The sequence below is a fragment of the Argiope bruennichi genome, chromosome 6 (genome assembly GCF_947563725.1).
Source record: "Argiope bruennichi chromosome 6, qqArgBrue1.1, whole genome shotgun sequence".
Classification (NCBI taxonomy): domain Eukaryota; kingdom Metazoa; phylum Arthropoda; class Arachnida; order Araneae; family Araneidae; genus Argiope; species Argiope bruennichi.
This window is the reverse complement of record NC_079156.1, coordinates 6,093,709-6,111,473: the sequence shown is the minus strand read 5'-3', so window position 1 is coordinate 6,111,473 and position 17,765 is coordinate 6,093,709. Positions and strand designations below refer to the sequence as shown.

The following is a 17,765-nucleotide window of genomic DNA, read 5'->3' as shown; positions in this document are numbered from 1 at the left end:
CGACTTTGGAGATCAAATAACTGTTGCAAGAAGAGAAAGAATTTAAGGATGAATAAGGGTAATTAAGTGCACAAGTAATTTTTTTGAAATACTGACAGAAATATTTTTTGCCGCACAATATTTTATTTTGCCCTGGGCATGCTATTTTACTCACCTAATCAGCTCACCTCGAAACTTTCTCGCATACTCTCTAACAAAGTTAAATTTGTGTTCTAGATGCGTTTTTTTCTAACCGGAACTTACAAATGCAGTCCTAAAATCACTTAACAAATTTAATATATTTATCATTGAGTTTGTGATATCGCGTTCATATTCTTAGGAAAGTACTGACCAGTAGATTGTCAAATCCTTTTTGGATTTGGCACAAAATTTGATATATGCCTACATTGTGGATGTTCAATCTGCGTAACGAATTTTATCCATCGAGTTCTTATCATTTTGCAATTATCTTATTAACTTATATTGGAACAGCCGGACAGATAGACTTCCTCAGTTCTTTAGATTTTGCTCAACATTTGGTAGAAATTTGCGAATTTGATATAAAGACAATATGTCAAATTTCTTCTTAGTAGCTTAAAGCGTTTTTGAGTTATCTTTGTCGCAGACGGGCAAATATGCACAATTCTAAAAATGTATCCTTCAAACAAAAGAAAATCTAAACCGTAGAGATCCATAAAAAAGTAAAGATTTTGATTTCTTTGACGATTTTCACTTTTCCAATGCTTTCTGTACGTGAAAGTGAAAAAAGTGAAGCAAATATGTTATAAAATGGAGGCGGTTTGCCAACACCTACCCTAAATTCTCGGAAGTGCTGGTTTTCGCAATTTCGATCAAATGGATTCTTATTTTGGCCATTTTAGCGGATATGAAATCCTACTGCTTCACTAGCATTATCCATTAACATGGAAAACTGTAAAAAGCAACGATATTGAAATAGAAACGCAGTATCCTTTAGCAAAATAAGTTCATGTTTCATAAAATGATCAAGACCTCCGCGCTTTCGAGATAAAAGAGCAAGGAAATGTTTCATTTTAATTAGACATTACATAGGATTGCTTTATTTGTTTGTAATTGATTTGTTGTGAATTAAAAATGCTGGAAGATGTTAGATTATTTTTTCTATGCCTAGACGTTTGAGTTTAGTCAAGAAATGTTCTCCCAATGCATTGCACATCACCTAAACTAAAACTCTCTAAAAAACGATTGGTGTAAACAGTAGAGCATAAGGCCGGGATATCATGGTTGGTAGAGTTGTGGATCCGCACCCTTCGGTTTCATTCAAACTCCGTCGGCAGAACACTCTCCGTGTACATGGTGGTTGTTGCACTTATAAATCAGTAGCCCCAAAGTCCTCCAAGTCGAGACAATACTACTGGGGATACTGGATTAGAGGTGATCGTTCTCTGATTCAGGTCGAAATTATGATTTGTGGATGAGTGAAGGGATGAATGAAGTCCGCCCCGTGGAAAGGGTTGTGACGCATGAGCAGCTTAGACATCCTCTTGGCCTTAGATGGCGCTACTGAAACAAGAGAAGCTAAAACTCGGCTTAAAATCGCTGACTTCGTCGGTGGTCTTGTCTATGACATCAACATGGGGTGATCAATTTTTTTTCTTCCGATTTTCAGTTCCAGTATTCCACCAAAGAATAAAATTGGTTCATTTTTATTACTCTCTATTCTGAAAAGAAGGATGTAATGTTTTTATATCAATATTTATCTAAAAATTATCATTATTTTTTTTTTCTTATTGGTATTTCCTTTTATTTTTAATGAAATCTTCCATTTCTTATTTTATTATATCAGTATAAAATGAATAGCCAGCGGTGTCGTCTGCATAAAAACTCTCTAGTAGATTTTATGAGGCACAAAGTGGGGTATGGAAAACTTGAAATGTCTAATTAAAACATATTATTTATTCCATTTAAGAACATTTGGGAGGGGCGGGCGAGACAGAAGCGCATTTTAAACTTCAAACTTAAAGAAATTTTTTTTGAAGAAATCGAAAAACAAGCATGCACTATTCCAAGTTTTAATAGCACAACATATATGCAGAAAATATTTTTTAAATTTCCTTTGTTATTTTAAAGTCAATCCACATTTCGAAAATAAAGCAGGGTAAGACCAGGAGGACATCGAAAACAAATTGCACACTTCACTGTGAAAAGCAAACAATGGGCAAAATTCAATTTTAACAGACAACTCTATAGCAAGTGAACCGTGAAAATTTTTATAAAAAAATTATGGCTAACAAAAGTTTTTTTTATATAACGTTTCAGCAACTCGAATACATTCTTGAAGTTTATCATTAAAGAAAAGGAATCAATTGAAAAGAGAAAGTGACGATATAGGATTAACATAAACATTTTCAATATATAGTATACTATTAGAAAAAGGCTGAGGCTTTTCAAAATAGACTAGCAAATTAGTTGTAAAAAATATCTGGTAGTATACGTCCATTTGTTGATATCAAATATATCACTACAAGTAAAAACATTTGTGAGTTATTTTGAGGATTTATTGGAACAATCGGCTTCATGTAAAGCAGCATCAATAATAGAAAAAAAATCAATTTGGTACTATTAGAATATATCACTATTGAGAAAATACTGAAGGTTTTAAATCAGACAAACAAGCAAATACTGATGGTTATTTATGTTATTTTTATAGAATTCAAATGAATAAAAAATATTTGGTAGTACACGTCCATTTATTGATGACAAACGCCATCAATAAGTAACCCAGCAGAAACATTTGTGCGATATTTTGATGATTTGCTGAACAGTCTGCTTTATGTAAAGCAGTCTCATCGAATGTCTTTCCGATAGGCTCTCATCGGAGAGGCTTTCGCTTTCCTGGAATATTTAATTGATAATTGCAGGAATGCATTGTACATGCCGCACAAAAGATAGGAGGGCTTTCTTATTCAAAAGATATGGTTTCTGCCTACAGATAAAGGTGGCATGTACGAATGAATTATCTATGAAATTCCAAGATATTATCTATGAAATTCCAAGATATTATCTATGAAATTCCAAGATATTATCTATGAAATTATCTATGAAATTCCACGATAATCGGCAAATGATGCACATTTTCAGTCAAGAAACGCCACTATTCAATAAACGCCATTGAAGGATATCATTCTTAATTTCATTTACGGTAATGGAGATCATTAGAACATCTTCCATAGTTTTACAATAATTGCCCATTTTTGAAATGAATGATCCATCTTCTTCTCCTTAAAAATCGAAATTAAATTTAATATTTTCTTTAGAGACAGATATTAAATCTAATGCTTTTAAATTGATCTCAAATAATACAACGAAATGTTCACCAAATTAGTGAATATCAGTGAACGAAAAAACTCGAGACAAATATTTTAATTCAGACAATTCTCAAAAATAAGGAAATTGTTTCTAATTTTCATGAATTAATACATCATTTTCCTAAGAGAATATATTCTGGGTCTAATAATAAAAAAAATGGGATCAAGAAATTTTAGAAGATTAAACAGATTGGAGAGTAAAAACATGTGTAGATGCTATATTACTTTTTATTCAATGCTGATTAAACACAAACAGTGTAAGAAACCTGCTCTAAAAAAATACCCTAGCATATAAAAAAACCTGAAAATAATATATATATATATATATATATATATATATATATATATATATATATATATATATATATATATATATATATATATATATATCGCTTAATTTAACTTAAATCAGCCTTTATTATTTTATTTTAAAATTTTCTTTTATTTCTTGGCCCAAATCCCAAATTTTTATTTAATTATTTTTAACACACGCTCTATAAAACTGTTGATTCTGTCATTCTGACGCTGCAAAGCTAGGAGATAAAAATCCCTAACGCCCACGGCATAAGATGCCATTATTGAGTCAGCACGTGCCAAAGAAATCCCGATACAAATCTTTTAGTAAAAGCACTAAGGGAAAATTTTCTCACATTTTTTGCTCTTGTGTATGCTCTTTAAAATATACTGACTAGCCTTTTTACCACGATTCAAGTAGTATGCACACAGATACGGGCTTATCGCAGCTTCGCACAAGAGTGTTCTTTTGATACAAGGAAATGATTTTTCTCATAAGCATACAGAGAAAGTACTAAATAAATCTCTCTGTCTTGACTTCATTGCAACTTGAAGTTGGAATTCAATGAGTATGCTTTACAATGAATGGGATTAAGACCCTGTTTCATTGGATAATTAAATTCTCCCTTTTATTACTATGACACTCTGGAAATTTAATGAGTATGGACTTCATTATGAGCCATTTCAAAACGAGGATAAGTTAACAATAAAGTTTCACTTGATATTATTGTTTGGTCACTAGACTTGCGATTCATACAAGATAAAATAGTTTGTGTAGGTCAGATTTTATAGAAATTTAAGCTCACTAAAGATTATTCCGTGGTAAAAGGGCGATTTAATTGTTTTTCATGAATTGTACCCCCTGCAATGATTAGCATTGAGATGTCTTTATTACAATGTGTATATGCATTATGTATGTACATTGGTAAGGAATGTTTATATCGTTGAATGAAGCCGTACTAAAATTTCAGATAATATTATCATATTGCGTGTTAAAATATTTCTCACAGTTTTATCCTTCTTTTTAATATATCATCTCCAATCGAACTGAATCATTGTACTCATTTCCACTTACGTTTTTGTGCATGTGCGTGTTCTAAACGTCAGTCCATTTCCCAAATTACAGTTTATTCCGCGAGAAATATCCGCATTCTCATTCATTCAATGCTGCAATAAACTCAAAGGCCGAATTCTACAACCAGTGGTTTTTCTTAAGGCATTAATATACTATGAATTGGGATGTACAGACTACAGAGAACTTTCGTTTTGATCTTACATTCTGTCAATAAGTTAAGAATATGTTTAACTCCATTGTGATTTTTTTATACTTTTTTACCCAAGGATACAAACGCATTAATAAGAATATGAGAAGTATAGATAAGATAGTAATATGAGTCTTATTTAAAAGTCTGTTAGCCAGTTTCGAACGATTATTTATTATTCTTTACAGCTTCAGTCTCACCAAGAAATGTTACTATTTGACGAGGAGGTTTTTGTCTCTTCTGTTTTCGTTAGGAGGAAACCGCCGAGTGTAATTCACTTAATAATCATTTTATAGACAGAATAAGCAGAATATTTTCAAAACAGTTCAAGAATCTACTGACATAATCAGTAGAAGTAGCCAATACCTGAACTATGTATCCTTTTTCTAAAATTTCTTTTTGATAATACGCAAAACAAAAATTTAAGCAAGAAATTTTAGAAGAAATTCGCAAGAAGAATTAAGCAAGAAATTTAGAAGAATTCATGTTTTTATCTCTGAAACCAAAAGGATTTGTTTTAAAAAACTGAGAATAATTAATTACTCTATTACTACAGTGAAATTATAACATTTTCATTTGAATTCGTATTTAATTATTTTCTAATTATTGATTTTGGACTTTAAATCTGATTTTTAAATAAATTATACCTGTATGATTTTATGGCGGATTTTAGTATATAACTTTGTTTTTTTCCTCAAATTCCATTATAGTACAATTCTATTATATGTCCATCAATATACAATTCAATTACATGTTAAAATAACGAATTATTAGAATTTTTTTGGATTACTTAATATTGTAAATACGTCCTTTAAATTTTTTCCCTTTTTTAACGTTTTAATGACATATCTAATATTTATCCACTATAAATTTTAATTTGGTTTTTCCGATACTGGGCATTTTTTTTTAATTCTAGATTTTTCTTATTCCTTAACAATATATTTTGATAAGTATTAATATTGTTTACCTTTAAAACTTGAAGTACGCTTCGAGCTATTAAATAAATGATATTTGAAGTTTATTTTAATATTTATTTTTAAACTATATAGGAGTAAAATATTATTAATCACTTTTCACCAAATAAGAAAATTAATGACAATTTTAATAACTGTGTGATTATACAGAAAAATCAACCATTATTATTTGATTAAATATTACGAGAAGTATGCTCATTTTTTTTTTGCATTGCACTAAAACTAAGTATTTTAAGCCTTCTTGAATGGATACTTTAGAACTAATAATAAATTGAATAAATAATAATACGGTATAGATTAAGTACCTATAACTAATACAAATTTTATGAAAGGGAAACTGGGCTCATGTAATTTTACGTTCAAGATCTAAAATTTCGTTCAGTCTCCAACAATTATTCAGTCAAAATCATGACAGGAATCATGCTGTTGAATCCTTTCTAGGAGTAGATTTGATTTGATTTCATCCTGTGTAGTTTATTAGTATTTCAAAGTAAAATGCGATTCTACTTTAAAGATTTAATATTTTTTTTTTTCATAAGAAGATATATTTATCATTTAGTTTCATAAATTTATGAGTACATATAGGTATCACTTCATTTTTAGTTCACCGGACTTCTGAAAAAATTTAAAATTATAATTTAAGACGGAAATATTTATAGCAAGCTCATAATTGTTTCCCCCTTTGTTCTTCGGGTATTGTTGAAAAGTTTATCAAATTAGTCTATAGGTATAAGTACTGCATGAGTATAGTCTTTAATTTTTTTAAAGCATTTTAAAATTATTTCAATAAGAAGGCTCAGTGAGTGCTTTTTGTAAACATATTATATTTAAAAGCTTTTAACTTTTGTTACTTACTCTTTTAATTTAAAAAAATTACTTTCACCAATATTGCTTGTAACTAATTTATGTTAGCATAACAAAAATTAATAACCAAAATTCCATAAAGTAATGAGTAATTAAAATATCTAATACGAGAGTTTTGATTTCTCCAACCCTATTCTGCTGAAAATCGATAATACTAAACCTTAAGTAATCAGAATACAACTATTAACTATCGTCGTTAAATTTATAATGAACATTTTTAACTAGTTAACTAATGCACAAAACATGATCCGAGTTAACAAACCAATCATGGAAGATCCCAACTTAAAGAGGTTTCCTTAATAGGCTCAAAATCAAGATAACTGTAAACAAGCAACTCTTTTATAGTGCTAAAAATGAATAGAATTACTAAAAAATAATTTTTATATGCTCTTCCTGGAACAAGATTTAAAACAAAACCACGGACTTTAAATAATATTAATTTATCATCTTAAAAAGAAGAAATTCATAATTCTTTAATATTTGATCTTTTGTTTATCAGATTTACTGGAGTAAAGCAATTTACACATTGTCAACATCTTCAGAACAAAATGAAGAGGAACTGCTGTTTCTATTTCAAGACAAAGTGATTCGCTTATTTGCTTATTCTTTGCCGTGGGAAATTCTGATAATGTTATTATCACCGTTCATTAAGTTCAAAAAGAACGATGGGAAAACTTTTCAATCTGTAAATTTTTTTCTTTTTTTTCAGTTGGAAATGACCGGAGAGCATCCTTTTCGGCCAGTACTTTGTGTGTGTGTATAAAAGTAAAAGAAAAAAAACCCACTTTTAACCGGATGAAGACGAATTAACGATTGTTTAAGAAGTGATTGGAGCTCTTTGTCTGCTTTATGTACAAGCAGTTATATTTATCACCGATGTTTTCGGATTGTCAGAGCCAGTGGAAAAGCATACGGAGAGAGAACTGGTTATCCGACGCGTATTTAAACAACTTCATCGCACTTTCCATGTTGAATAAGAATAATTGTCATCAAAATTTGAAGTTGTCGTTTTATTTCGCTCTGAGCTGATATTCAGAATCAGTTCATCAACACATGTGTAATTATATTTTTGATCAAGTATAAAGCTGTCAAATTTACATTCCTATTATTTCCTTATCGCTCCTTACTCTGTGAAGTCCCAACGCTGAGCAATATTTGTATTTAGATTTCATATTGCATAATTATCATCTAAGTATTAAAAGAAATGATGTCAGTTATTAGAAATGGATGAGTTTTTTTAAATCAGCTGTAATAGTCTCCTCAAAACTTTCCCGCATATTCTTTAGTAAAGATGTTATTTCAGAGACCGCCTGGCATGGCATTAACGTGCAATAGTTATGAAATATTCTTTTTAACATTTTTTATATATTTAACATTTATACATTTTATACATTTAAATATTTAACATTTTTACTGAATCTATCGTGATCTTTGAAGAAATTTTTTATACAATCATTCCAGGCATGCGGTTAATAGTAATTGAACATCGAGTTTGCGTTTTAGATGCGTTTTTTCCAACTGATTGAAACCAACATTTGACACAGCACAAGTGCAAATAAGTGTAGATCTAACTTGTAGTCACAAAATCGCATGCCAAATTTGAGACATTCAAGTTTTATTTATCGCATTCACATCTTCTAAAAGCAGATCGACAAATATCCAACTCCTTGTTGGGCATGGCTCAAAATTTGATAAGTGTCTACAATATACATATTACATCTGTGCTACCGAACATATTACATCTGTTCCGAATACATATTACATCTGCATCCGAACTACCGGACTGAATTTTGAATCGATTTTTCTCAAAATGTTCTACTCAATAGGCGTAAAGACCAGCGTTCCTTCTTCTGCATCAAAGCGTTTTTGAGTTATCATTGTCAGAATTGGACAGACAGACAGAATGTCAGAATTGTGTTTTTCGAACTGAGGGAGGTCTAAAACGTGGGGTTTCTACAAAATCTCGCAATTTTTTGACAATTACAATACTTTTTCTATACTTGATATATGAGGAAAGAAAAAAAAAACATTCACCTGAAAGTTCGATACTTCATTTATTGCTTATTTGTAAATTCGCCCCTTGGATCCCTCACGATCTCGAGGATGCTCATTTAACTCCCCAGCTATATTCTTATTAAATGAGAGAAAAAAAAATAATGTCTGGAACAGATTGTGGTTCAGAGTGCGCTGTTAATAATACTGTAGTGCATAAAGGGTTTAAATCCTGATTCGCCTCGATCAACATCGGAAGAAAACATTTTTAAGGGTAATACTGTTTTTTTTAAAAATATTTTTCCTAATCTAATATCTATGAGTCAGCAATCCCATTCAGTCATTTTGAGAATTATTTCTTCATTTTATAACGCCAGGTTTAAAATGAGAGAACACTTTTTAATTAACTTATACTTAGTGTTTGAAAAATACCATCCTTAAAGGCTTGGTTTTCAAGGAAGACCCAATACTACTTAAACACAATAAGTAACAGCACATTTCCTGCAACAAGTTCAACAAAAGGAAACATGTAAAACGCTGCCATAAAAAGAAACAACAAAATACAAAGAAACTCCATTTCCGTAACTTCGGGTACAAAGAGGTCGGGAGGAGATAATGGGATAAATACACAGTCGCTCACTAAAGGTAATCAAGCAGCATCGAATGATTTCTACCTCAAAACAAATTCGCTTTATGGAAGTGGTCATAAGTGAGGGCCTTCCGATTCTCTTACAGCGGTGAATGTACAGAAATCGCGGTAAACACGGGGTGTGCTACAGGGATGGGTTTCCTTAAAGTCCGTCTTAGCAAAAAAATTTAGCAGAATGACTAGGGTCAAATATGTCTAATCCTTAACTATAGTGGGTTTATTTTCAGAAGGTCAAGGGTAAAGTCTCGCTCGCTGGACAGCGGTTTCATATTTTGTATTTCATTTCCGCATTGTTTGCCACAAACCATTCCTAAAGAAAGTTCATAGGAAACAAAAGCTCTCATGTAAAAGATGAAAAGAAATTCTTCTATCAGGAGCGATAGCCGTTCTCCATATTTAAAAGTCTCCCTTTAATCCATCCAAATGAATTTCTTTTATAATGAAACTGCTCTTGTTTCAAATAAGTTTTACAAAACTTCTGCTAAGATATTTTAAATGGCGGGGCGAAAATTTTAACACACGTGTATTCTAAATGAGACAGTTGAACCGAAGCAACAAAAATATCAACTGGTGCGTTTTGGAATCTTACCGCTAAATAAATTTAAAAAGCATGAATAAAATGATACCAACTCTAAAATTCCATCTTGAATTATTTTAATACAACTGCTTAGAATTTTTAAAGTAGTCATTAAAGTCGCATAATTGTGTAAACAGTTTTTTAAGCCGGCATTAAACTCTTTCGTCAACTTCTTTACAGTTGACAAAAAACTAAAGCAAAACAAACATTCTCACTGTTTTCACACCATAAGCGTATCTTAGCCAACAAAGCAATACGCAGCAATTTCCAAAATTCCAACAAAAAGCACTAATTAAAAAAAATTGCGGTTTACGTAAGAAGGATGAACAAATGAAATTCAAAACGAGCAATAGATGTTTTACAAAGACATTGAGAAAAATGATTAAAAAGCATTTCTTTTGAATAATTGTGGTTTACGTGAGAGGGATGACATATGAAATCTAAAGCGAGGAGTGAATGTTTTAAAAAAGCATGGAGAAAAATTAAAAAAAAATTTTAAAAATTTTCTTTGGCGTTTTACAAAAACTTTTTTTTAAAGAAACCACATTATTATTATTATTATTATTATTATTTTTTGAAAAAGTCAACGTATTTCCGCATTTTTTAACTTTTACTTATGATTTAATTTGAGATACAAATGCAAAGTTTTATTATTATCTAAATTTGAATGAAAGTTTTTGCATCGATTGATTTAGAATTTTGCGATAGCTCACTTTTCCAGATTTCAATAGTAGTACATATTTAAAGTAAATCAGCTACTTTCATTATATTTTAGACTCTTCATTAAAAAATTATATTTTAAAAGTTTTGCAAAAAATGCAAATTAATTAATTACTTTCAAAAACTTGAGAAATATAAAATTTTCTTCAAATGAAAAGAAAATTCACTAAAACTATGAAATGTTATAAATTATAAAGACTTGAATATTCGGCCAAATATACTTAACCGAGACCCCATTCTCCTAATATTCAATTTATTTTTATTTTGCCATCCGCATTTAATGATTTTTTTTATTAATATTTACAAACTATTTGGCAGTTTATATGCATTGGATTTCAATAATTAGCCTTTAAGCTTTTGACTCTTTTTTCTTTATTTCACATTGCATATACTAAATTGATAAAATTTTTGTTTGTATTTTATTTAATTACAATTTAAATTTAAAAAATAATACAATGGGTAATTATTTAACAACATTAATAAGATATACAGTTAAATTTTCATTTAAAACGTAGAAATTATAAGAAAGCAGAACTCACACGGTCATTATTTCATTTTGCCCAAAACGTCTATAAAAAGCGAACGACATTAAAAGCTTCCTGCACCCAGCATTGTATAAATAATTTCACGTCAGATCTATTTATGTATAACAAAGTACAAATGATCCCAAGATTTACTAGTCTTTCTCTCATTCCGTTGTTGTTAGAGTTTAGTGTATCCTTCCATTCAGAATATCCCGTTCACTCAGATAACCATCGCTTTCGTGTTACTTTTTTACGTGACCGGCGTAGATAAATAGTTCCAAACAACTAAAAAAAGCATTCTTAATTTATATTCCCTTCTTTAAGTGTCCAATCATCGTCTATTGCCTTTTTATCACAGGTGGTTTATGATTCTAACACAAGGAAGATAGGAAGAACTTTTTAAGACGTTTTGATACAGGTCAGATAAAATTGCGAAGAGATTAGACTTATCAGATAACTCAAATAGAGGTGTCTCTAAACCTTTATTTTTGTTTTTTTCAACAAAAAAAATGTTTATTTTTCTATGGGCTATAGTCACTTTGTTACAAAGGATTTTCTTTAAAATATTTCGATAGAAAGAACGGCAGTTTATAATAAGATGGCACAAAAGGGAGAGTATTTTAAGAAAACCAAAGAAAAGCCCAAAGAGAGAGTATTCTAGAGGAAATAAAATTGTTCGTAATTCAAATAATAAAATTTAAGATAATGTTATGGAAAAGATCAAACAAGATCTATATTCTAAAGTAATTAATTCAAGCGAAGAATAGATTTCTGAAATGTAATATATTTTCTAAGACAGATTTCAGAATGAAAAAAAAAAAAAAACTTGCAAAATAATTTCTTTTTAATTTTCATATATTCTCAAAGGAATCGTTTTAGAACATTTCAAAAGTCAAAACAGACACCAAAATTAAATCATTTGGATAGTCAAGTTTTTTTTTATTTCTAGCAATTTTAAAATATAAAATAAAAAATGGAACTTAATAATTTAGATTTTATTCCTGTAATATCAATTTCAAATGAAATACTCATAATGAATAGCGTGCTTTCATTTTTTTCTTACACTTTTTAGTTTGCATATATTTATTGATATTCAATGCAAAATTATCCAATATACACTGCACCGATGCAAATGAATTCATTGGTTTTCAAAGCAAAAGAATTAATTGACTGATTTTAATACCTCCAATAGTTCGAGGTATTTCAGAATGCAATTCGTAGGAAGATTGTGGAATTTTCTTTTGGTTATATTAAATTACACTGTATATGTGTAAAGCACCACAAGATAACATCTTACAGCAAATATCGACTTTTACAAAAACCTCTAAATATCGATTTGTTTTGTCTTGCCTTTTTTGAATATATACTTATATTTTATCTTTCCTTTTATTGAACAATATATAAAAATTCCAGAAGCATATATTTTGAATTCACAGAATTTTTTTTAATTTCCAGATGTATAATTAAAAAATACAGGAATAGTTTGATTTAAATTTCCTTTGTATGTTATCTAAAAGCATTTTTTTGTTTAATACAATATCACTCAATACAAAGATCAAGTGACGCAACAAAACAGCGAATTAAATACGCGGATTAAGTAAAGCATTAAATTAGATCATGAGTCAATCGTTTTGCATATTAATTACTTGAACGGTGAGAAGTACTACAGAGAGCTGCCGAGACTTATTTACTCATCACGGTTTTGAAACGCCTAAACGTTTGCAGTAAAATAAACTATATCTTTAATTCTTAGAAATTGTTAATTATGAACTTTGTTAATTATGAAAAAACATTGAGATCTAAATTGTAAATTTTTTCAATCATGAATTTATCCAATTATATATTAAGAATGCAAAAATATATAATTATTATTACACGAATTAAAATCGAACGAACGCCCAAATGAAAATTGTAAATTGTTAAGCATTGGAATAAATGTTTAAAAATAATATTTATCGGAAAGAAAATGAACAGTAAAGAAACTATACTCTAATTTATATGTATTGGATGTTAACATACAAGTAAATGAATGTATTCGCAACAGAGTAACATAAGAATATTTTATAGCTAATATTTCATACTTATAAAACTTCGCATCGCAAACTCAGTTGAATTGATCTTAATTTTAAAATGAAGCAAATGAGTCTGCCTCACATACATTTGCCTCATTATCTTCCGAGATTTATTTTTCTAATGTTATTCCATTTTTTTAGTAAATATTTAGCTTCAATTGGGTGAAACAAATCTAAAATAAAACAAATTTTACCAAGTGTGAATTCAAATTTAACTATCTTCAGTCGGAATTCATCATACAGTGAGTGTAGACAAAGATATGACATTTTCTGCAGAATATTGCTACTAACATTTCGTGTTTCGGCGCGTGCATTACATTATCTTAAAGGTGATCTAGATTATTTTTTTTCTGTAATCTAATACCACTACGACATCTTGCATTTCTTGAGATAAATCGAAAGAATTGCGTTTCCAAATACTTAAGTACGTTTACGAAAGATACATTTTTATATAGAGATGAACAACTTTTGATGGAAAAAAATAAATCTGTATCAGTCAGTCTGGAAAAGATAAAGGCTTATGTAAGCATGAGAATGAAGAAGAAAAACCCGCGTTTAAAAACATGAATCAAACAATGTGTTTCATATACCTAAAATGTTGAATGAAGAATGGCCAAGAACCTTAACCTTTCACTGTAGGAAGAAATTTACCGATTTCATATGAAAGAAATAAAATTGAATAATGACAATATCCTTTACCGATATTATATACATAAATAAAGAAGTAAACTAGAAAAATTTGAAAAAAAAATTGTTAAAAGTGATCACTTAATTCTATAAACTGTACATTATATGTCCACATTTTTTCCCTAACTTGAAAGTGAAGTCGATTATCCACATTTCAGCAATTTCTCATTTTCTTTCAATTTTAAGCATATTTTTGTGTAAAAAATGTCAAATCATTTATTTTGGATTACAACAACCATTATTTAAAAAAAAAAAAGAATAAAGTGAGTTTTTCTTGTATAATTTGGTAAATCTGTACTATCGTTTGTTTGCTTTCGATCGTTTTGAACCTTCACTGTGATTTTAAATATGAAAATATGTTATACTTTAGATATTCGAATATTACGAATATTATGTATTAAAAAAATTTCATAGCGTTTTTTTTTAAAATTATTTTGGCATTTTTAAATTCAAGTTTTATTTCCAAAATAGGTTGTACTAATTGCTTTCTTTACTGATGCTTGTTTTTTTTTTTCTTCTCTTTATGATTTATGTATTTAATAGACTAAAGTCTATAGGTTTTAACTAGATATGAAGTTTCCACATCTGTCGACTTCAAATGAATCTTTACAATTAGTAACTGTCCACAAGTTGCTATTATATTCCTCTCAAAAGAAAAAATTACATCTTCAAATATTTCCTTGATATTTAACAAAGATTCAGAAATATGAAAGAAGACATTTAAAAACAGATTGTTAGAATTGGAAGCAAAAATAGAGCATGATTATTATTTATAACAATAGAGGATATACTTATATTAAAAATATGACAAACAGATACTAAATGCTTCTCAAATAATAACTTCATTTCGTATCAGTATTGACATTTTGTAAACGTACGTGTCGAGCATATGCTTGCTAATAATGTGAGCTAATTCAAATTTCTTATTGTGACGTGTAAAAATAGATCTTCTATCAGTTGCCAATGTATGATTGCAAAGGCCAATCTTCGCTATTGTTTAATACGGTTATACTTGACCATTTTTTTTTATTTTTGGATCTCCATGTAGTAAAATGAAATAATTTAAATATAAACCTGAATACATTTTCTACATGTCATTACACACTATGAACATCAAGATGAGTCAATTTAACGTAAGAGTCTAATATTTAATATGAATCACTTCACAAAATTATAAACGTTTAACGAAAGTTATCAGTTCAGTGACCTTAAAAAAATATATCCATCAAAAGAGGAACTTTAATCTTGGTTACAAATGATACTTTGATTTTATCGAAAAGTGTAACGATACTCACCTTACACAAAGTTATTAAGGGACATGCAGGAAAATTATCCATCCATCCGAAATATATCCATGTTTCTCATTTTTGTCATTCCTATGAAGAAATATAAATATATTATTACGAAAAGAAGGTACAATTACTATTAATGTAAAAGAAATGTGCATCAACAATGCACAGTTCTTGCTTCTATATATTATCATAAATAGAAACAGTCAATGTAATGCTCTGAATTTAAAAAAAATCGATCATTTTGAATTGAAATTATTTTTAATCATATAAATTTTGCTTTATTGATATGAGCAGAACACATTTTACAATTTGATAAACACAAAGTTCTTGCGTTCTTAATATTCTAAATATTTTATAACAGTCATTTAGAGACTAGAGTAACTATTTTTAGAATCAGATAACAGAAGAATGGTTTGGTTAGGCTAGAATATAAAGGAATGGAGTCTTGATCATCTTCTTCAGTGACGCTCACAACGAAACGAACTTTCCAGAAATATCTAGCCGAAGAATGAACAATAATCTTCACATAAACTAAAAAGAAAATCTCATACGTTTTGTGCAGTTGCTGCAACGAGATTTCAAAATATGAGTACACCGAACACTAATTTATAATTTTTTTAATAATTCTTATTTTAATATATAAGTCGGAAAAAAATTTGAATCGTGAATTTTAATGGTCAGACAAGTCATTATTTACAGTAGCTTGTGAGAATAGCAGATTACTTCTTCATGAGTTTTGAAAAATGGAAGTGTCTACAGTGCTTTTCTACACATCAGTTTTTCTTAAATATAAATCATCAATATCCATGATTTTGTTTTGTTTGAAAGAAGTTGTATCTTAAACACTTTATATTGATCTAATAGTTTATATATCATAGAACCATTTTGCTTACGAATCTAAAATAAAAATCACACAAATTACATTAAGTTTCATATAAAAAACGTTTCTATTAATACTTTTTGAAAATTTTCATCACCCAACTTAGTAAACCTATAAATAGCTTATCTTCACCAACATTTCTTTCTTCCAACTTTATTTTGCATCGTTTCCGCATTTTTATTTTTCGGAAAAATTGGTACATTGTATGCATCATAAAGTGAAAATACGTCCGCCACTTCAAAGAGCCTACAAAACTAAAACATGCGAGAAAAAATCTTAAGCATTTTTAAACGCTACTTTATGCCGTCTCATAAATCATCTTGCATGGAGTCATTATTAATGCGATTATATACCGAGAAATGTCTCCCTCCCATTTTATTGTTTCGCGTCTCTTGTTAGTCACATTTTATTTTTCACCTCATTCGGCACGGATAACAATAAAAACTGGAGAAGAACAATAACGTAATAAATAAAGTTTAACACATCATAATAATAAAGTGTTGTTTCTTATTCAAAATAAAGGGTAGACGCATAAACTTGTTATTGCTGCTATAAAATGAAATGAAAACAATTTCTTGATAAAATGAATTCATCTTCATTATGGTACATCTTTTAAATGAGTCTTTCCCATTGTTTATTTTTCAATTTCGTATTTTTACAATTAAAAAAACTGTCTGAATGAAGTGAAGGAATCGCCACATTTCATATTCCAGGCATTCGAAGGGATTTTTTTTAAGTTCTATTTTTTAGAAATGGAAATATGTGGTATCGAAAAAAGGAAGAATGGATGCAAAATAATTACTTTTCATTTAAAATAGCAGACAACTATTTAATATATAGACTATTTTAAAAATAATCATATTTGATGGCATACGATCTCATCAGTTTTAATGTAAAAAAACGTAATGTAAGCTAAATAATAATTTGGATCATACCTGGGTCCCATGCATTTAATGTTACGGGGACGGCGATACATAAAAAAAGAATTCTTCTGAATTAAATCAAGGCTTTCGAAATGACGAGTTATACTAACGAAATTCAAATACAATAAAAAATTCAACAAGTATTTTTTAGTAATTCCATCTTGTGAATGTGCAAATAAATAATTTTTTTTTTTCATATCAGTATCAAATCCATTCATGCGCATTAGGAGAAGATGATCATTAATTATCAGAATTGTTCTAAACATCCTGAAATTGTTAAGTGTGCAATTTTAACCTAGCATTTCCCTGAAAAGGATTTCAAGTAATAAAAACAATTAGCTAAATTTCAAATTATTATTCAAAAACAGTTTTTTTTTATATTTATTATTATTCATTCGCAATTCAAAAATTTTTGAATTCTACGGGCGCATTCAAATATCTAACACAAAATTTAAAACGGATGTTTAAAAAACAATACTTAATATTCTTAATTATATGTACACATGTAACAAAATATTACAAACGCAATCGGAATTAGAATGGTTGTTAATGGTTAGTCTTTTCTATCATTTAACATTCTGATCCTGTTCTAATAATACGATAGAAAAACAGCTAAAATATTAAAAATAAAAATTTGCTAGATGGTCATATTGATAAGCTATTAGTTACTGAATTTTCCACTGACATAATCGTGTGATAATTAGGATAATGAGTGATTGACTGATTTTG

General features: G+C 29.0%; 1 protein-coding gene across 1 annotated transcript in view; it reads right to left on the bottom strand.

The window, feature by feature from the left end:
* LOC129971230 (uncharacterized) overlaps positions 1-17,765 on the bottom strand; it is a 398,163-nt gene that overhangs the window by 307,524 nt on the left and 72,874 nt on the right. The window contains exon 2 of the mRNA XM_056084816.1: positions 15,237-15,317. The gene's annotated coding sequence lies outside the window, so the exon portion shown is untranslated. The remainder of the gene's footprint in view (positions 1-15,236; positions 15,318-17,765) is intronic.